Genomic DNA, 23,859 nt, shown 5'->3' with positions numbered 1-23,859 from the left:
AACAATTTCATTACATATGTGTATATACACATACATGTATATGTATGTGTATATGTCCATCTAAAATAATCAAAATGCTTAGGATCCAGTTAAATAATTCATTCAAGGGCTGTGTGAGAGTGGCCATTCAGAGATACGCAGACACCAAAGAATGATGAATTTCTGATATTCCAAGAATCCAGTGAAATATTACTGGTGTGGGGAAAAGTGAAGATCTTTTATGGAGGCAAAAGGGAGGCGCTGAACAGAATCACAGCGTTTTCCATACAACGGCTAACACACAGATGTAAGATTTGATTGGCTACTGTTGATTTCACTCTAAGGGGGTTGCTTAGCATTTTATTATAAAGAGATAACAATGACCAAGGTCCCTACCTCCCACATCATTCAGTCTGGTTTGAATGAAGGCTATAAGTCTGGTTAATGTCTAAGATCTCAACACAAAAATCAGGAAGCAGTGGTCACGCACCAGAAAGGAAAAACAGCCTGCTCTCACAACTCCATTTCCAGGGCTTAACTTTCCTCTAGGCCTATGAAATTTGGAAGGTCCTGAAATTTTCTTTTGTTTTTACATATATGTATGTATGTTTTTAAAGAAAAAGGAGGCCAGCCACGGTGGCTCATACCTGTAATCCCAGCACATTGGGAGGCCGAGGCGGGCCGATCATGAGGTCAGGAGATCGAGACCATCCTAGCTTACACGGTGAAACGCTGTCTCTACTAAAAATACAAAAAATTAGCCAGGCGTGGTGGTGCATGCCTGTAGTCCCAGCTACTCGAGAGGCTGAGGCAGGAGCATCGCTTGAACCCGGGAGGCAGAGGTTGCAGTGAGCTGAGATCACTCCACTGCACTCCAGCCTGGGCGACAGAGAGAGACTCCATCTCAAGGAAAGGAAGGAAAGAAAGGATGGCAGAGGAATATGGGAGATTATTCTCCAACTTGTCTTCTTTACAGGGGGCCTTTTCTAAACTTAAACCAATACACAGAAGAAAAGTTATTTATAACTAAATCAAAATGTAAATTCATTTCTAATGAGTTCAGTTCTGAAAAGGTTTGGGGAATTCTGCTGTTAGGAGTTTCGAAGTGACTTTTAGGGTTTAGCAATGGGAAACCCTAGTTTGAGCATGTCAGAGAGAACCGAAGAATTTAGACACGCAGGGAAAAGCTGGTCAATGAACAGCAGCCCCTTCTCTTGAGTGAAAAAGCAGCTTTCGGTTAACTTCACAGGGGGACTTAACTGTCCTAGTAGCAGGGAAGATGTTGCTATAGTAACGCTCAGTGTGGGGTGAGAAGGAAAATGGGATTAAAAAAGGATATTTTCCTTGCATTGACTTCTTTCCTTAAAGATCATTAAGAAGTCACCTACCCATAGCTAACAGAAAAGAAATCCTATTTAGCCTTAAGGGGGAAAAAAAGCCTACTTTTTCACCTGGGAAGGATAGGAGCTGCTCCCATGTCCTGGGGTACAGAGTAGCTTTTAACTGAATGTAGGGATATTTGGTTGAGGGAGTGGTTATTGTCCTTTTCTATGTATACAGCAGAAAAATGGGTTGATGGATGGAATTAAATAGCAATTTAAAGAAATCCAAAGAGCTGTCTGTTCTGCAGTTGCCGCCTCCCACGTGAACCTCCCTCATTCCTGGCTCCATATTCCTAGTGTGGGAGGGTGGTTATAAATTAGATGAGGATAAATTGTTTCATTTGTGCAGAGCTTTAATTTGATAGAAAGGGGAGGTCTAATAAATCATGGGTAGAAAAGAGCCTGCATTTAGTTTAAATTTTAAAGTACAGTTCAGGTTAACAAGGCTAAAAATAGATTGCTCCAGGAACAGGTATGAATTGCTCCATGACGCTCAGCCATCACAAACATCCTATTCCTTTTATGCTTCTACACAAAGTCAGATCTGGCTCAGACGCCAGGCTTCAGGGCACCACAGTCTGCATCTGGTAGCGGGGAGGGCCTCTCCCCTCCCACAGCTGCATAGATCCCAAGCCAGGCCCCTTTGGGTCGCAGTGTCTGCTGGCATCTCCCAGTTCCTCTAAGTCACACTTGGACCTCGAAACCTCCCCAAAGGCCTAGAAGCATGGTGCTCCCTGCTCAGCCCCAGGCAGCCTCCAAGCCTCCCTTCCCAAAGGGAGAAATCAGAGAAATCAGAGAAATCCCTTCTCCGATTTTTTTGTTTTGTTCTGAGATAAGATCTCTCTCTGTTGCCAAGGCTGGAGTGCAGTGATACAATCCTAGCTTACTGCGGCCTCGACCTCCCCAGGCTCAGATGATCCTCCCACCACCCCACCACTACCCCATGCTCCAGATACCCGGGACCATAGGCATGTGCCACCACACCCAGCTAAGTTTTATATTTTTTATAGAGACAGGGTTTCACCATGTTGCCCAGGCTGGTCTCAAACTCCTGGGCTCAAACAGTTTGCCTGTCCTCTTTGTTTATGCTGCTGCCCTCTCTGCTCTGGTCCCTATCCCCGCCACTCCATCTCCCCACAGGAGGCTTTCCAGAACTAAGGCCTCTGAACTCTCCAGGCAAAGGAAACCACCACCCTGCAAGGCTGTCGATAGGGAAGGGAAGGGAAGGGAAACCCCTTGTATTCTTTGCTGGCGGCCAGTAGCAGGAAAGTGGGCCCAGCTCATCACTCCGTGCAGTCACCTGGCCCCGCACGTGAATGGAGACCATGCACTCTGCCCTGTGACACGCAGACCTGGTGCGGGGCAGCTGGCCTCTATCATGCTGCACCGATCCCATTCAGCTGCAGCGTTGGTGGATGATACAGGTGGCCTCTTTCTCCTGCTGCCCTGTCAGCCGCTGGGATGGCAGGCAGCTGACACTTCGATGCCTTGAAGTCCAGGAAAAGGGTCACAGACATCTTCCTTCAAGCTTGGAGAAAGGACAGTCTTCCCTTATTCCACTCAGAGGTGTCCACGTGTAGGAGAAAGGGGAGGGTGGGCCTCAGCTCCTCTGATCAATCTACGCTGCTTGACTCGGTGGCCAGGGGCACCACTGAGCCCCTCATGAGCCCCCAGCAACTGCATTCCAGCCCAAGTGGCCCTCCTCCCCTGGGTCAGTGCCAAGCACCAGCAGGTCGCATGCGGTATATGTTTTACGGTCCTGTCTTCGTGGTCAGGCAGCCTCTAAGTGGCCGTCAGAAAGTTGAGCCCCCTCTCCCCGTTCCTGTCTGACTGCTGTACACTCGTGCAGGGGGAGCTGTGTCAGCGCCACGGCTTTGGAGAGGCTGAGCACGTCGAGTTCAAGAATTATGGGTTTTAGGCAGATGTGCCAGCCCTGGCATCTGGTCCCTGAAGCCCAGTCTACTCTTGGAATCCACAGTAAAATGTAGGCAGGGGTTACCTAGAAATTATAAAAACAAAAAAAGATATTGTGCCAAACGCCCTTTTTAGAAAAGACCATGCTAAGGATAAATGAAAATGAAGACTGGAGAGGTACTGGCTTTTTTAAAAAATAAATAACTATTACTTACCTTAGCAAAACAGGAATCAATCCATTAAACTGATAACAAATACCTCTGGCCAAAACCACAGGAAGGCTTTTTTCAAAGCATTTGAAATGCAAAATAAATGACATGTAAAGATTCTGTCCATACAGCATGTCAAGAGTGCCGTTTCATTCATCAAGGGGAACAAATGTTTCCACCGCCACGCGGTAGCGCTCGTGCAAAACTCGCTGTTACTCAGGAGCCCTCGCTACCCACAGACAGGCTGAGCACAGTGAATTAGCCTCTCAGGAGGAACTCAGCTTTTCAGAGCACAACCTCACCACGTCAATTAATATTTGCTGACTGAATGCCTACTCTGCGTCTCCCACTAACCAGGGGCTGCAGGGACTTCTTGGAGCATGGCAAGCACCCCAAGCGCTAGCTTAGTCTAAATGGAAAAAGCATGCATGGAAATGGAAATGCCGGAGTAAATTCATGAGATCTAATGAGCTTGAGGACTTCACACAGACATCCACATTCCTGGAGGAAGGTGGTGGGGATGCTTTGGCTAAACCCATTACAGAGCACATTCTGTTCATCAGAGAATGTGTCTTTAAGGAAGAGAATCTCAATCGTTTGCTAAATAGGAAAGACAAGTTGACAGATGATTGGGAGCCTCTTCCAGGCAAGAGGGTTTCCTTAGGAAGCTCACTCAGCCAGGCCCATCCCATGAAGCTGCCCTGGGATGGATCCTGGAGAAGTGGTATCTGCAGCTCCCACCCGCTGGGCCTGGCCTGGCCGATTCCCAGTCCCCCAGTCCAGGAGCCAGAAGCTCCGGAGCTCACCGGCCCCACCCAGCCTCCCACACTTTTGCTCTTTGTCTGCCTAAGGCCTAAGCCTGGCGCCTCCTAGTTAGTTCGTGCACACTGAATCGAATTTCATGTAAATTAAATGCTAACAGGCTGCTGATGCCAGCATCTCTACCTTTGTCATTTAAAGTCACAGGCTCCTTAATGACTGCAATTAGGCAGCTCCGTTATTACTTGAGCTAGAGACGTTTAGAGAGGCATCTGTGATGGCAAAATGCTCAGCGTGCTCCACTCTTTCCATTAACCCCTTGGCTCTGCCTACCCGGGCATCAGTTTAGGCAGGAGTAATATTAGCAGCTGAAGCACATTTATTTCTACCAAAGGTAAAACTGACTGAACTAATGACTGCGGAGGATTTCTTTCTCTTTTTTTCTTTTTTTTAAATGGTTATGACCATTTTAAAAAACTGGTTGTTCTTATAAATTGCAGTATGTACTGTCCACTCTGGGTTATCTATTTACCATTAATAATTTATATGGTGTGATTTGTAAAACTACTGTCAGGCTTCTTTCCTTACAATGTTACAAAGTCTGTGCGACAATGAACTTATCTTCCAGCGGGCATTGCGTGAGTACCTCTCAGGCTCCCACACCCTGCGGCGCTTCGTGGTACCATCAAACTCCTGCGCTTGATTTAGGCAATGCACGCCAGTTCCCCCGCCCCATGCAGGGCATGTGGTAAGGCACAGTGACATAGTATAAGACCACGCGTGTTGGAGGAACTTCACTCCCTGATTCTTTTTTTTTTTTGAGACGGAGTCTTGCTCTGTCACCCAGGCTGGAGTGCAGTGGTGTAATCTTGGCTCACTGCAACCTCTGCCTCCCAGGTTCAAGCAATTCTCCTGCCTCAGCCTCCCAAGTAGCTGGGATTACAGGCATGCACCACCATGCCCAGCTAATTTTGTATTTTTAGTAGAGATGGGGTTTTTCCATGTTGGTCAGGCTGGCCTCGAACTCCCGAACTCAGGTGATCCACCCGCCTTGGCCTCCCAAAGTGCTGGGATTACAAGCATGAGCCACCACGCCCGGCCTCGCTCCCTGATTCTAATCCCTACTCATTTTCTTCACCTCGAGCAGGTCAGTTAACCTCTCAGAGCCCCGATTTCCTCATCTGTGCACTGGGGAGAATGGCTTGCCTAAGGAGCAGGGTGGACACATTGGCAGTAAATGAGAGGGTTTATGTTAAACTGCTGACAGATAATGATATAAATGTTATGTTTAGTTGTTACGATGTCCAAAATGAAAGGGAAGAGAACCTCTCTTTTGCTTCCTGGCAGAGGCTCTCGGTAAGCTGTTCGTCTCCACGGCTGCATTCTAGCAACTTCGTTGAAAAGCATTCATGGGTGTTGGTGTGTAAGCGGGGCCCCGAAGGAACAGCTAAATTCCAAGCCACCTTCAGCTGGGAGTCCAGCCCGTCCAGTCCAAGACAGCGAAGGCCACCCTTGGTCCAGGTGGCCACCTTAGATACAAGCAGTGCTGCCCTTCCGCTTGGTGGTGGGGAACGGCACGCTATTCAGTGCCTTCTTGTACTCACCCACTAAGGAGAAGGTCATGTGAATTATCCTAAAGATGAAGCCCAAGATTTTAGAATCATACTGAGTAATGGTTCTGAATAAAAGCCATTTGTTATGATCACTAAAGTAAACCTGTTTGTGGACAGTAAGAATAGTGTCTTAAATCTAGCCTTCAAGATTAAGGACTTTAAACTCATTTCATGGTGTATTTTTTGTGCTAATCATTTTATGTTTTTACTTATCGTAGGAGATGGAAAGCCCCTTCAATGGCTCTGTACTGACTTTTGAAGTGGAGAAATAATTCTCCTTCAATTTCAGAGAAATTGAAGTTTACTTAAAGATGATTAAAAATCTTTCTGACAGACTTTGAGAAGGTCTCTCTTCTGACTGCTGTAATTTTAAATAATTCAGAGCCAGCTTGGCACATGTATGTTTATTAAAGCAGGGATGAAAATAAAACTCACTCGTGTGGCTGCATTAGCCCACTGAACAGTATTTCGTCTTATATCGTCTCCATAACTTCTGAAGTGAAAACCAGAAACTCATTGGCGATGTCCTCCCTGCTTGCTGGGCTGATTGGCATGAGGCAGGGTCAGCTTTATCCACTTCCTGAAGACCATTCCTCCATGGTAGCCCCTTTCCCAGCCGCCAGACCCTCTTCTCAGAGACTCAGAACAGCAGGCCAGGGATGGAGGGAGGGAAGATGCCGGATGGCCGAGGAGCCCCCAGGCAGGCGGCAGCTGCAGTCTTGGCCCTTCTTGGGACCCTGAGGCCCCTGGGATTCCTTGGCAGCAGAACCTGTATCAGCAGGAGCAGCTCCGGGAACTGCGGGGAAGAACTGGAGCTCTCAGGACCCCAGATCCTCAGATTTTTTTTTTTTTTTTTTTTTTTTTTAGAGACAGAGTCTTGCTCTGTCGCCCAGGCTGGAGTGCAGTGGCATGATCTCAGCTCACTGCAACCCCCATCTCCCAGGTTCAAGTGATTCTCCTGCCTTGGCCTCCCGAGTAGCTGGGATCACAGGCACGTGCCACCACGCCCAGCAAATTTTTGTATTTTTAGTAGATACGGGGTTTCACCATGTTGGCCAGGCTGGTTTCAAACTCCTGACCTCAAGTGATCCGCCCGCCTCAGCCTCCCAAAGTGCTGGGATTGTAGGCATGAACCACCGCGCCTGGACAGGACCCCAAACTCTTTCTGTAGCTCACAAATCAACAAAATTAGTAAATATGTGAACTGTGATGCAGAGCTTCCAAACACATCCCAAACTGCCATGGACTGCGCTTCTCTTCACGCTGGAGCAGTGAAGGGTGAGCACCACGCTTCTCCGCAGAGCTGAGCTGCTCTTTCTTGCTCTTCACCAGGTTCTCTCCTGCTCCTCCTGCGGTGGCCACAGCTTTGGCTGTGCTGTGTTTTGTGCTGTGGATAGGCCCTTTCTGACTTTATTTGACTAACCCCCCAGAACCCCTGATGGTGTTTAGCTGGCCAAAATTCAAAAATCCCTCTGAGATGCTTTTAGTTCAGAACATTTTTGTTAGGAAAATCCTCTCTCTCTTTACCAATGAGATTTTGCAAGAACAATCCCATCTTTGTCTTTCAGCTGACATTTTAGTCTTAAATTTTCTAGGGACAGCTTCAGTTCAGCCTCTTATCACATTAGACTCTTATTTGTATTCTGGAGAGATGCTGGTCTTTAATATTCCGGAAGACAAATAAAGAACCCTCAGAAAACCCAGGGCCATTCTACTTTCTACCTTCAGTCCTGAATGATGTCAGGGAGCTCTCAGGACCTTCAGGTGGCATTGGAAATATCTCTTGGGTTTGGAAAGGGCAATTTAGATCCAAGCAATCTCAGAATGCATTTGTGATAGATATGTTATGAATTTTTACTGCCTCACCTCTTCACTTCCTCCCTGTCTGCGAGGTAGAACTAGGATTTTCTTATCCATTTCCAGCAACTCCCAGACCCCTGGTGAGTGGACCCTCTGTGTCTGCCGACCATGTCTTCGCAGAACAATTCAATCTATCCCGAGAGGCAGCCTCCCAGCGGCAGCAATGGGGAAATGCCAGGCTTCTCAACCTCCGTGTCAGCATTCTTGATATTTGGGGTGGGATAATCCTTTGTCAGAGGGACTGTTCTTTGCATTGTAGGATGTTTAGCAGAGTCTCTGGCCTCTGTCTGCTGGACACCAGTGGCACTCTGTAGTGTGACAGTGAAAAATGTCTCCAGACATTGTCAACTGAGAACTTCTGACATAATGGGAAGGGTTAAAACTTAGGGCCAGGCCAGGCGCAGTGTCTCACACCTGTAATCCCAGCACTTTGGGAGGCCGAGACGGGCGGATCACGAGGTCAGGAGATGGAGACCATCCTGGCTAACACGGTGAAACCCCGTCTCTACTGAAAATACCAAAAAAAAATTAGCCGGGCGTGGTGGTGGGCGCCTGTAGTCCCAGCTACTCAGGAGGCTGAGGCAGGAGAATAGTGTGAACCCGGGAGGTGGAGCTTGCAGTGAGCCGAGATCGCGCCACTGCACTCCAGCCTGGGCGACAGAGTGAGACTCCGTCAAAAAAACAAACCAAACCAAAACAAAACAAAACCAAACCTAGGCCCAAAATACTGATGCTCGAATCTCAGCTCTACTGGGACGACCTTGACCAAGTCTATCTGAGCTCATAGTACCTGCCCCACGAGATTGCTTGCATAATTAAACTCAATGATGTGGTAGCTTTCAGTACATGTTTATTGAAGCCAAATCTCTTATCATCTGTTTTCTTAATTAATGGCAAAGAATTACGTTAAGATGCGCAGTAAGCAATAAAAAAATCCAGCTTCCTTATTTCACCAAAGGTACACTTCTAGTCCTTTAGCACAAACCGGTTTAATTCAGTGTAGATGGAATCGCTCGGAGATCTGGCTTCATCATGGGAGAGAGGACATTACACTTCTGGTGGTATCTCTCTTGTACCCCTTGAGAGCTGCTCCCACGCAGTTAATGGCGCCCAGATAATTACAGACGGAGCTGCCTTCGGGTTGTAAACAGAGCTGTGGGTGATTGCACACTGTCATTTATCCGGCCTATTTGCATTCGTACTTATTTGCATTTCTACATCTCCCACAGCTGACACTTGTTTTTTAATTTTGTGATTCCAAAGCACTTTTCTGATTACCCTGTGCCTGCTAGGAGTGCTCCCCATCAGGCGAGGGATGCAGCCTCCTTCCCGGCTCTGCCCTCTTGATTTCCTCCATGTTTTTGGAGGGAGGCCAGTTGTTGGGAGACCGCATCTGCCGTGAGCCCGGGACTAATGAGTCATTGTTCTTCTGAGAAGCCCGTTGGCGTCAGCTTCCTTTCAGCTGCGGCATCGCAGGACCTTGTCTGCCTTTTCCTCCGGATTACACCTGGGACCTGCTGCATTATGTTACTGTGACAAGGGTCACCTTACTTTGTCTTTTCGAAAGTGAGATTGACTTTCCTTCTGTTTCTGAAAGAAATGCGACTTAAAATTTGAGTCTGTAGCAATCAGCTTGAGATAGCCTACTCTGAAATTGCTAAAAGAACAGTTTCCATTTAAGAATTTAGCTGCAGTGCTGAGAACATACAACCCCTACCTTTTTAAGCCTCTCATGTGCTTATATTTCTCAAACAAAATGGCTATGTCTATTCCTTGCTTTCTGTAAAAGGCATACTCGTCAGTTTAATAAAATGTATGTTAATTTTCCTAAGCCAATTTACAAGCAGCATTGGTCAAATAGCTACATGCGGGATGATCACCCGAATATCTAATAATGATAGAGCACTTAACGGTTTACTAATTCCTTAACAACATCCGTCATCTATTTTTCGATTTTCTTCTCTCTCTCGGTTTCCACATGACCCATGCATTGAAAGATTTAGATTTCCTATTTCGCCGAATTGTACTGTTTTCCCTTCCCTTCTGAGTGAAAGTAAGAAAACCTATGAGTTTAAAGTATGTCTTCTGCCCTGCATGCTGTATGTAAAATTTAACAGAATTCAGCCGGGCGCAGTGGCTGATGCCTGTAATCCCAGCACTTTGGGAGGCTGAGGTGGGCGGATTACGAGGTCAAGAGATAGAGACCATCTTGGCCAACATGGTGAAACCCCGTCTCTACTAAAAACACAAAAAATAGCTGGGCGTGGTGGTGTGTGCCTGTAGTTCTAGCTCCTCAGGAGGCTGAGGCAGGAGAATCGCTTGAACCCAGGAGGCGGAGGTTGCAGTGAGTCGAGATCACGCCATTGCAATCCAGCCTGGAGACAGAGCAAGACTCTGTCTCAAAAAAAAAAAAAAAAGAAAAAAAAATTAACAGATTTCTCCCTGTAAGTGAATTTGTAAGAAAACAAGAACATTGACTATTCATTCCATTTAATAACAAAACTTCTGGGACAGACCAGCTCCCTCAGTGGATTAGTTAAATGATGTGCAGATTATATTAACCCGTGGAATATAGCATCACGGACCCACATACCATCATCCTGACCTAGTACGACTCACGCCAGCTCTGTATTTAAACGGATGAGGATAGATGTGGGCTCATATATTAACTGTGTCAATTACAAGTGAAGAATAAACAAATGTTTACCAATCAAGTAGTCACCAGCAACCTGCCTTTGGTAGATATACTAGTGTTCCTATTTGGGGAAAGGTATTATTTATTTTAATAGTTGCATAATGGTCACTTTCAAAATATGCCTTTGACTACGTTATGCTTATTTTCTGCATGTCACAGACTAGCCCTGCTTAGGTGAGCTTAGTAGATACACTAATGTTACTACTTTGAGAAAGGCATTATTTAATATTCCTTTCAGGAACACATTAATATACGATGTCAGAATTATGATGCTTGGTTTTTATACACAGCCTGTCCCAGCTCAGGTGAGGTCACATCCCTTGGCCATACCTGTGTAAAAAGCCAAAGGGGGCCCCTTTTCCAGACAGCAACCAGCCCAGCCCAGGCTCCCCTGCCTTGTGGCATCCATGCCACCAGTCACTACCAAAGTGCATACAGGAGTCCCCGCTTATCCATGGTTTCGATTCCTGCAGTCTCTGGTACTCACAGTCAACCGAGGCCCGAAGATATTAAATGGAAAATACCAGCTCAACACTTCGTAAGTTTTAAATTGCTCACTGTTCTGAGTTGTGCGATGAAATCTCACACCCTCCCACCTGGATGTGGATCCTCCCTTTGTCTGGCATCTCCACGCTGTAGACACCACGCGCCCAGAAGTCACTTAGTAGCCATCTGGGATAGCAGAGCTATAGATCACAAGAAGAAGGATGAGCGCAGGACAATGAGGTATTTAGAGAGAGAGGGAGTCCACATTCACGTAGCTTGTGTCGTGGTCCTTGCACCATTATACCTGCTCTGCTGTAGCACTGTTGTGAATGTCTTACTTTGCTTAATTTATAAGTTAAGCTTCGTAATAGGCATGTATGTATAGGAAAAAACAGCATATATAGGGTCGGTACTACCCGTGATTTCAGCATACACTGAGGGTCTGGGAACGTATCCCCCTTGGATAATGGGGGTGACTGTGATAGTAAGAGAAGCATCCTAGTTGTTATTTTCATAGGCACTGCTACCAAGCTTGTAAACCTCTTCACTGTACCCAGTAGTGAGACAGAGTTGCAGAGGGTGACTGGTCTCCCTAAGTGAATACCAGGTGGAACCTAACACATAGAGAGAGAGGAAAGGCCAATTTCAGACAATGAAAGCTACTCTTACAGATACAGACATTTCAATAGCCAGGAGACCCTGAGGAATGGCTCTTAATCCAGGTGGCCTGTGTACAGACATGCCTGCAAGTAGCCAACCAGAATAATAAGAGTCAGCCCCCAGAAGAGATGAGGTCAGAGCAGGAGTTTCAATTTGACCCACGTTCCCATCATGCCTTTCTCTCTTTCTCTGCCATCCTCACTTCCAAATCACAGCCATTCACCCAAGCAGTTCATGAATGCAGGAACCTACCAGGACATTACAAATCACCAAAAATTTAACCCTCCCAGGGAGTAATTACAACTCCAAAAAGGCATTATTTGCACTCTCCGCCCACCCCCCCAAAAAAAGTCTTGAGTTTGCAGAGAGTGGCCAAAAACATTCTAGAACTTCATGTCTCTATGCCATGCCTCCTCTTCCATCTCAGAGAATGAAATCCACCTGATGAGGGCACACAGCAGGTCCTCCCATCCCGCCCCCTGCTCTCCCATCCCGCCTCCTCCTCTCTGCCCTCCCATCCCGGCCCCTGCTCTCTGTCCCTCCCATTCCACTCCCCTGCTCTCTGCCCTCACATCTTGCCCCCTCTTCTCTGCCCTCCCATCCCACCCTCTGCTCTCTGCCCTCCCATCCTGCCCCCTGCTCTCCGCCCTCCCATCTCGCCCCCTCCTCTCTGCCCTCCCATCCCAGCCTCTGCTCTCTGTCTCTCCCATCCTGCTCCCCTGCTCTCTGCTCTCCCATTCTGCCTCTTCATCTCTGCCCTCCCGTCCCACCCCCTCCTCTCTGTCCTCCCATCCCTCCCCCTCCTCTCTGTCCTCCCATCCCTCCCCCTCCTCTCTGTCCTCCCATCCCGCCCCTTCCTCTCTGTACTTCCCATCCGGCCTCCTCCTCTCTGCCCTCCTACCCCGCCCCCTCCCCTCTGCCATGCCATCCTGGCCCCTGCCCTCTATCCCTCCCATCTTGCCCCCTCCTCTCTGTCCCTCTCATCCCGCCCCCTGCTCTCTGCCCTCCCATCCCTCCCCCTCCTCTCTGCCCTCCCATCCCTCCCCCTCCTCTCTGCCCTCCCATCCCTCCCCCTCCTCTCTGCCCTCCCATCCCACCCCCCTGCTCTCTGTCTTCCCCCACTCCCTCCTCCCCAAGTCATTGCTGGGAGGAGTGGGTCGGCCTCAGGGCCTCCCAGGCAGTTCTTGAGGAAACCACACACTTCATGAGGAAAGGAAATCCTGGAGAAGTTTTCATGTAGATACAGGTTTTATTTAGGGGAAAAAAAATCCAGAAATAAATACAACTGCCTGGAAAACTAACTATATTTTACATTTTGGAATAATAATCATTCCTGGTAAAGGAAGTGATGCAGAAAAGTCAAGAGAGCTCTGAAGGCAGAGAGCTGGATAAGCGGGTCCTGATTCATCAGTGACCTTGAGCCGGCCCCTGACACCTCTGAAATTCCATTTCTGCAATGGTAAAACGGGGATAGCAATGACACCTACATTATTATATTTAAAATGAACACATTTTATTTTTTTAATGCGCCAATATTTGTAAATATTCGTAAAGCTCATATGAATATTTGTAAAGCTCTCTGCACAAAGTAGAAGCTCAGTGCTTCTTTATAAACAACATTAACAAAACGACTTCACTTACCTTCACACGATCCCTTTGCATTAGGGATTATCGCCAACCAGGCAGGAGGCGTCAGAGCATGGCTTGATAAAAATAGAGTACAACTATGCAGGGAGTTTTTTAGGACAATGGGAATGTAACCACTTATAATGCATGTCCAAAAGGTTCCTTGTAAAATATTATCTTGCAAAATGATTTTAGAGTGAAATCATCTCTCTTTTTTCTGGCAAATCTTTGAATTCCACCCAATTTACCTTCATTATATCCAGCTGCACAGAAGCCCGTGTGTTATTTCTTCCCGTGCTGTCTCACCAGACCTGTCTGTTCACATTAACCTAGTTACCAGTGGAACAAAAATGCAATTGGCCAAAGGTTACATTTCTTTGTCATGAGCACAAGAGTGCAAGATCCTGCCGGGCAAAGGCTTTCAGTAAATTTCAGCCAAGAAGTTGGGCTTCTTCCCAGGAACTCTTTAACCCTCCCCTCTCCTTCCTCCCAGAAACAGGCATGCTACGTTACCCTTGGTGTTTTTCCATGCCAAACTTGTGGTCTTTTTTTGTTTTATTTTTAAAGATGAATATATTACAGAAAGAAATGATACTGAATTTCCTTCAGCATGCCCCCCAATTTGAGGACCTTGAAGATTTTCATGTTTCCAATTGTGTTAAACTTTTCAAAGAGCTTTCTTTCCCTGCTTCAGCTATAATCCTGAAGAGACAGGTGAAAGATGCTTTGTAAATCCTCATTTTACAAATGAGAAAATTAAGGCTCCAGGAGATGATATGACTTGCTCAGCGATTACACAAGTAGGAAAATAAAGACCCCATTGTGTGTTGATTCTAGAACGGTCTGCATTATAGTCTTGTGTCTACACAAGTCAGTGCACACCCCAGCCTTGGAGAGGATGTTGTTCTGAGGAATCGGAGTCCAGTTCCTGAAGCTTGGGCGGCTCTGGCTTCATGAAGACAGAGTCTGGGTGCAAAGCAGAAACTTAGGGAAATTCCCCAACACCCGGCAGGCAGATGCCACCCTCCCTCACCCTGCACCGTAGACGTTAGCCTGGGATAATGGCAGAGGAAAAAAGCACACAGAAAACTTTAAGCAGACACAGAAATAAGTAATCGTTTTCCCTATGATCTATGGCAATGTTGAACTGGAAGAGCATACTGGCAAAATCTCTTGAGTAAAATAGCAAGTGAATAGAATGCTTACTATCGGAATGGTATGGAGTGGTGGTCTTCAAGCTGTTTTCCTAATAATATATTCCCCACGTACAACATTTTGAAAGCAATGTACCTCCTCACAAGTGTTTAAGTCCGTCATAAAATTTGACCTAGGCTTAAGTAGTAGCAAAAAGTGAAACTCCTGGAGTGTTATAAAAACTGACAATTTTTTTTTAATGGAGTTTCACTCTTGTCACCCAGGCTGGAGTGCAATGGCGTGATCTCAACTCACTGCAACCTCTGCCTCCCGGGTTCAGATAATTCTCCTCTCTCAGCCTCCCGAGTAGCTGGGATTACAGACGTGTGCCACCATGCCTGGCTAATTTTTGTATTTTTAGCAGAGATGGGGTTTCATCATGTTGGCCAGGCGGGTCTTGAACTCCTGACCTCAGGTGATCTGCTTGCCTCGGCCTCCCAAAGTGCTGGGATTACAGGTGACAGCCACAGTGCTCGGCCTAATACTGACAAATATTTTATAAAAGAAGAGAGACAGCAATCTTTTAAATGACAGAAATAGAATCTGTACACCAGAGGGTCCACATCATTCATTTTGTAAACACATGAACGGGCTCTTCCTTATGAAAGGGAGATTTATATCGGGCCTCATACTCCTAGTAGTCCATTTCATTTCTCTTATTCTCTAACATGTGTTTATATTTGAAAATATTTTATTGGTCATCCAGTATATATCTCTGTAATGAAAATATGTACAAAGCCTTTAATTTTTAATTTCTAGAATTAAAAACAAGGTTCTGAGGTTAACATTTTTTCTACTTGAGTTATTAAAATTATTAGTAGTAAACAGTTAATCAAAACAACAAAAATACATTATAAGTTTTGATGACTACTTGCTAAACAAAAAGTGAAATGGTAATGGGAATATCCAACTTACTGAGATGCCACGGATGCATACTACCTACAGCTGGAATAAGACAGGGTTCAATATGAATTTCTTCCATTTTTCATTTTAATTAATGTAAGCACTAAATAACTTTGTTCATATAAATAGGTAGATTACAATGGAAGAAGTCTTTTAGCAGTATCATTCAATTTTTTAAAAGTCATTTGCAGTTATATGCCAAAATCACATGATAGTTTATCATCAAAACGTACTTTTATTTTTCAAAATTTTCAGGAACAAAGAATTAGAAGCAAAAGTATGTTTTGCCCTTTGCCATGAAATTATTGGCATGCTAATTTACCTTTTCAGTTTTTTAGAAGTATGCCATAAAGGTTTTATGAGGATCTTACAAATAACTATTAATTGTACCTTTTATTTTGTGCATTTAGAAACCCTTCATTTAATACATTCAGAAAGAGTTGAAAAAATATTAAATATTGTTATTTTCAATACGCCTTTGCCAGTAAAGCATCTCTTGATAAAATATTTTTGTCATGTGCTTTAAATATATTCTTACCCAAATGGAAGTCGCTGAGTCATTTAATTTATAGAAAAGGTAAAATATTTAACAAACTCAGTCTTCACACCAATAGCTAAAATCAGAGGCTAGGTGCAGTGGCTCACGCCTGTAATCCCAGCACTTTGGGAGGCCGAGGTGGGCAGATCGCTGGAGGTCAGGAGTTAGAGACCAGCCTGGCCAACATGGTGAAACCCCATCTGTACTAAAAATACAAAAAAAAAAAAAAAAAAAAAAAAAATTAGCTGGGCATGGTGATGGCGGGCGCCTGTAATCTCAGCTACTTGGGAGGCTGAGGCAGGAGAATCGCTTGAACCCAGGAGGCAGAGGTTGCAGTGAGCCAAGATGGCACCATTAAACTCCAGCCTTGATGACAAGAATGAGACTTCGTCTCAAAAAAAAAGAAAAATCAGAGGAAGTGAATATTGTTAATGTAAAAATATGCTAACATGTGTTCCAAGGAATATTGCTGGGGGTCACTAAAAAGTAGATATCCATCTTGCAAGATGAGTTATGAAAAACGGTCAGGATCAGAATGACATAGAATATTCATTTAACCATTTCACAAAGTTTAACAAACTAAAATAAATCTATCTGTTCTTGTACTTGATTTGTAATAAAGGAATATTATGTGTTGCTGAAATTACAGTTATTTATGAAGCAAGGATAGCCTGGAGTCCTTTCGTGGGTACACATGTGTGCATGCATTAAATGCACCCCAGTGTTTGGCATCTGTGAATAATTAAGTAAGAGTCATGTAATAAAGAGAAATAACTTTATTCATGATCAAACATTGTCAAGAAAGTGAAAAGCTTAAACGTAGATATAGCTATAGATAGAAAATATTATTGCCAGGTGCAGTGGCTCTCGCCTGTAATCCCATCACTTTGGGAGGCTAAGGCGGGTGTGGATCGCCTGAGGTCAGGAATTTGAGACCAGCCTGGCCAATATGGTGAAACCCTGTCTCTGCTAAAAATACAAAAATTAGCGGGTTGTGGTGGCAGGCGCCTGTAATCCCAGCTACTCGGGAGGCTGAGCCGGGAGAATCGCTTGAACCCGGGAGGCGGAGGTTGCAGTGAGCCAAGATCGCGCCATTGCTCTCCAGCCTGGGCAACGGAGCAAGACTCCATCTCAAAAAAAAAAACAAAAAGAAAAGAAAAGAAAGAAAGAAAGAAAGAAAGAAAGAAAAGAAAATATTCTGACTCAGCAGCTAGCAAACAATTTTAATTTGTTGTTAATAAGAGGTGGAAAATATTAAACACTTTATAATATAAAATATGAGTATTGATTGCACTGGGAATAAAAATTTTATGATATGATTTAATAAAACAGGTTTTAACTACCTTGTTAAATAATGTGCACCACATCTAAAAGGAACCACATAAAATGTTTATCTGCTGATTTGATCTAGTATTAAATTTAAAAATTTCGTAGTTCCTAAAAATATTTGTTGTGTTTGAAAGACTATTTAATTTATAGAAAAAGCCATTTCTTCAGTGGCTCAAGGTTTATTTCTTTCCAGTTAATGATATACTCTACAAATAAGCATTGAGATTAGCTAATCATAATTGCTTACATTAAATACATGGGAAAACATAGATTTTAGCATTCAATATTTCTTTTTTTTTTTTTTTTGAGACAGAGTCTCGCTCTGTTGCCCAGGCTGAAGTGCAGTGGTGTGATCTCGACTCATTTCAACCTCCGCCCCCCAGGTTCAAGCAATTCTCCTGTCTCAACCTCCTGAGTAGCTGGGCTTACAGGCACGCACCACTATGCCTTGCTAATTTTTTTTTGTAGTTTTAGTAGAGACAGGGTTTCACCATGTTGGCCAGGCTGGTCTCGAACTTCTGACCTCAGGTGATCCGCCTGCCTTGCTGGGATTACAGGCATGAGCCACCGCACCTGGCCAGCGTTCAGTATTTCCTTTTTTTTTGAGATGGAGTCTGGCTGTGTTGCCCAGGCTGGAGTGCAGTGGCGCAATCTTGGCTCACTGCAAGCTCTGCCTCCCGGGTTCATGCCATTCTCCTGCCTCAGCCTCCCGAGCAGCTGGGACTACAGGCGCCCGCCACTACGCCGGGCTAATTTTTGTATTTTTAGTAGAGACAGGGTTTCACCGTGTTTGCCAGGATGGTCTAGATCTCCTGACCTCGTGATCCACCTGCCTCAGCCTCCCAAAGTGCTGGGATTACAGGCGTGAGCCACCACGCCCGGGCCATTCAGTATTTCTTATACATTCTCTCTGTGTTTCCTCTCAACACATTTTTCCCCAAGAACAGTGCATTTACTGACAATCCCAAGAGAGAACAGGTTAAGCAATTAAACAGAAGTTGGTGAAAATTGCTATCATTCTGCTGTGGTTTCACTGTTCTCTCCAAAACTCATGTTGAACTTCAATTGTCAGTTTGATAGTGTTAAGAGGTGGGACCTTTAGGCAGTGATTAGGTCCTAAGGACTCTACCCTCATGGATGGATTAATGCCCTGTGTTTCATAACATAGTTACAATAATAATCGTACAGTGAACAGCCTTGGAAGATAGAGATACTGTCTCTTTCCGCAGCAGAGGGGAAGTTTGCTTATAACAAAGACAATGTCTCCCTCTGTTGACAATGGCAGGTCTGCTCACGGCCCATTATAAAAGACTCAGATTCCCTAAAGTCAGGGTCCTCACACCTGTAATGCAACCCATGCCATGTGCAGCTGCCATCTGGTCCATTTCAAACCACCCTGTGAGAACAGGGATTTGAGAAACCAGCACAGGAAAAAAGATATTGCTGTAAATAATGCATGGTCATTTGTCTCTGACCCAGAACCTCTGGTCTTCTCCTGGCCTCCGTAAAACTGAGCAGACTAACTTGTTAGCTTGCAAAGAAAGCAAAATCTTAGATCCTTCACAGTTCCTGACAAGAATTAAAATGAAATCTTCTCTTGGTAGCTACCTGGAGCCATGAATATTTCCAGGTATCCAAGTGGCCATACTCACTTAGGAGTGTTCTGAATTACTGAAGAAAAGGCCCATTAATGACTCTGAAACTCACCCTCCTCCCACACACCCTCAGACTTGAACTTCTGGATTCCTCTTTCTTCATTGATCTACTTGTAGCCCAAACCTGAAACCAGCAGCCATCTCCGTGGCCTCCCTGGCCCTCCCGCTTCACATCCAGGTTCTTCTAGTTCCATCTCAGAATGTTTTCTGAGCTCTGGAACTTGCTTCCGTTTCCTTCTTCCAGCAACATCCTAGCCATTGCAAGGTCTCAGCTCTGGGGGTACCACCCTGCCTCACCACATTCGTGTTATTTCTCCATCCCTCTTAACCATGGCTCCCCGGGTTGCCTGTTTTCCCACACATAGAGCAATAGCACTTAGGGCACTGCTGTGTTATAATGACCTGTTTACTTGCCCATGACTGACTATAAGCTCCCTGAGGGCAGGAACTTTCTCAATCTTGTTTACCATTGTATTCCACACCTAGCCCAGCACCTAGCATGTCTCAGCACTTGATCAGTATTTGCTGGGTAAATGTATAAATGAATAAATGAGTAAATGAGCAAGAATATATAAATTATATCTTACATCATATGAAGTGTGATATAGGTGATAGGCGCATTCACTTTGAAGGAAAGGTGACTATCTCAAGGCACAATCAAGGTTAGCAAAGGTGCCATCTGCAGGTGTCCTGTCTAAGAGAAGTTTAGCTTCAGGAGCATCTTACGTGATCTCTTGGACATGAGCAAAACTTTCCCCCTTCTTGAACCAGCTGACCTGAGCAGGTCTGCCAGCCTTCCAGTCTTAGGGCGGGAATGTATGCCTGGCCATCAGGAAGAAGGTGGGAGAAACCAGGGACCCCTAGCCGTAGGTCAGCACATGATAGAGGCCTGCTTGAAACACTGGCAGGGTGGCCATGTAGGACTTACACAGTCATCTGCCTGAAAAAACATGACTTGAAATACATGAGTGCTTGCCCATATATGACAAGATGGAGGTTTTCCAAGGTAGAGGTATACTCAGGCAGAAAAATGAAAGAAAAAAATGTGAATGTGCTTTTTTTGGTTGTGAGCTTTATTATATGTGTGAATTGCTGATTCTTTAGCAAGACAGTAGCAGTTGACAAAGAATCGCCCTTCAGATGTGTGGAAAAACACTCAGAGAACACAGCAAACCGCCAAACAATCAAAGGCAGCCACAATGCCACACACTTAGAGATGCAAGAAGGTGCCATGGCCTTTATGGCTGCTGCCCCGGGCACGGGCATCTGCGATGCCAGCCGGGTTAGAAGATGGACGGAGGAGCCGCCTGTCTCTCCGTGAGGCTCGTGTGGACCCTGAAGCCCACAGACTCCGGTGGATGGCAGGCTTCTGTCTGCACTCTCCACCCCAGCAGCCCGTCCTGCCTCCCTCTGTCCCACTCTGCCAGTCCCAGCAGGAATCTGACACCTTATACCTTCCTCAATATCAGGTAGCAGTCAATGGAAGGAAAAATGCTGGAGTCTTTTGATAAAGGATTGGATTCTTTTAAGCCAGTTATTAATGTATTTCATTTAGAATGTGAGTAGAAGAAGTTGCCCTATATTGCCCTGGGATGGAGGCGCACGGCTTTGAGGAAGGCCCCCACAGTACAAGTGCCAGAAGATGCAGGTGGAAGAGCATCACTCATGCGTGTGAGCTGTGTCCAAATGCCGAGCTCCACGGAGACGCACTCAGACTGCAGCGAGCTTCCTTCTGCAACCACGCAAGGGTCACCCTCTGTCGGGACCCTCTGAGCCCATCCCCGCACCAAAGCTTCTCTCCAGTGCTGGAAACCTCTGTTTTCAGGTATATCGACAAGAGTGATTTCAGTCTGGAGTCACGCCTGGAGTCATGACTGATTTGCTTGAGAAGCCAGTGCAAATCGCTGAGCCACAGCATATGGAAATCTGCAGATTGCAAGTGAAACGTGGGATTCATCAAAAGCCTGATTGCGTACTCTTCCATGACACTTGATACATGGGATTATGATATGACTTTATTTATCTATTTGAATACTTCCAACCTCAGCAAAGGCCTAAATGTAGAACACACTGGCAGTGAACAACTCTACCCTCAAGAAATATATACTTTACATCCATGTCACAAAACGTCTTCCAATTGTGTTTCACTTTCACATGTCAGATTTCATGTAATGATTGCTAATTACTAGCAACCCAGACAAGATATAGACTTATGAAATTGCCTCATAAGTTTAGTGATTTTTCAGCAACTGGAAGGAAATAGAAAATCCTTGGGTCAGTTCTACCTGAGTTCTAATCCCAGCTGTGTCTTTTACGAGCTGGTGGGCTTGAGTAAGTTATTCAACTTTTGTGTGCCTCAGTTTCCTCCTCTGAAAAATGTGGATGATAATAGTACTTACCAGTTAGGGTGGCTGTGAGAATTAAAAAAGATGATTCGCATAAAGCACTAGTTTAGGGCCCAATAGTAACATGTAATATCCCAGCATTTTGGGAGGCCAAGGCTTGAGTCCAAGAGTTCAAGACCAGCCTGAGCAACATGGCAAAATCCTGTCTCGTCTAAAAATACAAACAATTAGCTGAGTGTTGCGGTGCATATCATTAGTCCCAGCTACCAGGGAGGCTGAGGTGGGAGGATTGCTTGAACTGGAGAGGTGGAGGCTGCAGTGAGCTATGATCACGCCACTGCACTCCCACATGGGGGACCAGAGTAAAACCCTGTCTCAAAAATATAAGTAAGTAGGCCAGGAGTAGTGGCTCACGCCTGTAATCCCAGCACTTTGGGAGGCTGAGGCGGGCAGATCACAAGGTCAGGAGATCAAGACCATCCTGGCTAACACGGTGAAACCCCGTCTGTACTAAAAATACGAAAAAATTAGCCAGGTATGGTGGCAGGTGCCTGTAGTCCCAGCTACTCGGGAGGCTGAGGCAGGAGAACGGCGTGAACCTGGGAGGCAGAGCTTGCAGTGAGCAGAGATTGCGCCACTGCACTCCAGCCTGGGCGACAGAGCGAGACTCTGTCTCAAAAAATAAATAAATAAATAACTGTATCAGGGTTCTCCAGAGGGACAGAACTAATAGGAGATTGTGTGTGTGTGTGTGTGTGTGTGTGTGTGTGTGTGTGTGTGTAAAGGGGAGTTTATTAAGTAGTATTAACTCACATGATCACAAGGTCCCACAATAGGCCATCTGCAAGCTGAGGAGCTAGGAGAGCTAGTCTGAGTCCCAAAACTGAAGAAGTTGGAGTTTGATGTTCAAGGGCCGGAAGCATCCAGCACAGGAGAAAGATGTAGGCTGGGAGGCTAGGCCAGTCTAGTCTTTTCATGTTTTTCTGCCTGCTTTATATTTTAGCTACACTGGCAGCTGATTAGATGGTGTCCACTCAGATTAAGGGTGGGTCTGCCTTCCCCAGCCCACTGACTCAAATGTTAATCTCCTTTGACAACACCCTCACAGACACACCCATGATCAATACTTTGCATCCTTCAGTCCAATCAAGTTGACACTCAGTATTAACCATCACAATAGCATAGAATCGTATCCCTGAGGTACTTCAGCACGCCCCTTTGGGTATTCAGGGGCAGTGGGACATCTCATTTTCTCTCTTGCTTTTTACAAATCTCCGTTTTTCTCTCTTCCTCTTTTTGTGTTCCTTTAAATTTGTCACCCCATCACACTTTTTGCTCCTACAACTCTGTACACAGGCACCCCCTTAACCACTTGGGAGGCCATCACTCATCTTTGTTAATTCCCCTGAACATCCAGTGTGGGAACACTCCACTGTCACTCCTGCTCAGTGTTGGAACTGAGGCTGGGTATCAGTCTCTAAAAGGAGGACAGGACAGACCACTGCACTTTTCAGGAATCCTGGGCCCAACATGAGCTATTAAAAAAATACCATGTCTTCCAAGGAACAGGGGCACTGTGTGAATATGGGGGAATTACTGATGTGGCAAGGCGTCTCGTCTATATTATACAACCTACTGTGTTTTACAAAGCACAGAATTTGAGTATTTGGACAAATTCATCTCCTCATAATACTTTACAAACATTTTGACCCAAAAGATACTTAGTTGTAATCTTGACTTCCCCCTGAAGACACCTCTCCAGTGGGTGATGAGGCACCTTTATCATGTCTGACCAGGGAGTAGCCAAGGGGGACTAGTCCTTGATCTGGTGCATCAGAAATGAAAATCTGTGGATTCTGATCTCAAAAGACAAGGACAACTGAGACATTTGGGACCAGTGTTGGACACTGATCAGACCACGGACCTACACCATCTCTCCCTGAAGCTCATTTTGTTGCCTCTGAAATAAGTCAATGGAGACTCTTTCTGAAGGGTTGCTGGTAGACAGGACAAACAAGTACTGTGAACTTTCAGATCAGGATTGCAATGGGTGCAGTGATAACCTTTCAGGAGGTGCATTTTTGATGTGTTGTAAGGCAACGCTGTGAGTAGAAAACCTTAATGCAGTTTGTACTCTTTGCCCACTGCTCTCTAACACTTAGAGTCAGTAGAAAGTTGGTGGGCTGTACAGTTCAATCTAGGATGGAGTTTCAGCTCTTCCAAGACTAGTGGGGTCAAAGTAGTTATATGAGCCTCTCAGGATGCAATTTCCTCCTATGTTAAAGTAAGTGTGTGTGAGAGAGAGGAGACAGAGAGTCAGTCATGCCTAACTCAGCACATAGGCACTCAATAAACATTGGGTTCTCCACACCAATTCACAGAAACAGAAGACACCTGTAGGCATCACTTACTTAATGTGGGCCTATGAGTACTTTCTTAAGTGTTTCTGAACAAAAAAACTCCCATAGTCTCCCCCAACAGTACAGTCCAACTTTTCAGAGCACATTTAACTAGGAAGTTCTTCCCACATCATGGCTGCCATCTCGTAGAATTAAGATGTAAAGATGCTTCACATTGCTGTCACACACCAAAAGCCCTTCCAGGTACTGCAGAATAAGGAACATGCATTCGTAGATGAGTTAATTCCTTTGATACTTTGATTGCTCACAGCGGTTTTGCCTACATCCTCTCCAAATTCTCCACTCCTCCTTT

At 45.4% G+C, this 23,859-nt stretch overlaps 1 protein-coding gene and 1 long non-coding RNA gene across 5 annotated transcripts in view; one reads left to right on the top strand and one right to left on the bottom strand.

Annotated features, from left to right (window-relative positions):
- Positions 1–23,859, top strand: part of PRKN (parkin RBR E3 ubiquitin protein ligase) — a 1,379,176-nt gene that overhangs the window by 1,278,648 nt on the left and 76,669 nt on the right. The gene's annotated exons all lie outside the window — the stretch shown is intronic.
- Positions 312–13,490, bottom strand: LOC134758790 (uncharacterized). The gene is made up of 2 exons (XR_010134412.1): positions 13,432–13,490; positions 312–3,360 (listed from the first exon to the last, which is right to left on the bottom strand). It is a non-coding gene; the product is annotated as an uncharacterized lncRNA (long non-coding RNA).

The sequence above is a fragment of the Gorilla gorilla genome, chromosome 5, assembly GCF_029281585.2.
Source record: "Gorilla gorilla gorilla isolate KB3781 chromosome 5, NHGRI_mGorGor1-v2.1_pri, whole genome shotgun sequence".
NCBI lineage: Eukaryota > Metazoa > Chordata > Mammalia > Primates > Hominidae > Gorilla > Gorilla gorilla.
The sequence above is the reverse complement of the archived record's forward strand: the minus strand, read 5'-3'. Positions and strand labels throughout refer to the sequence as shown.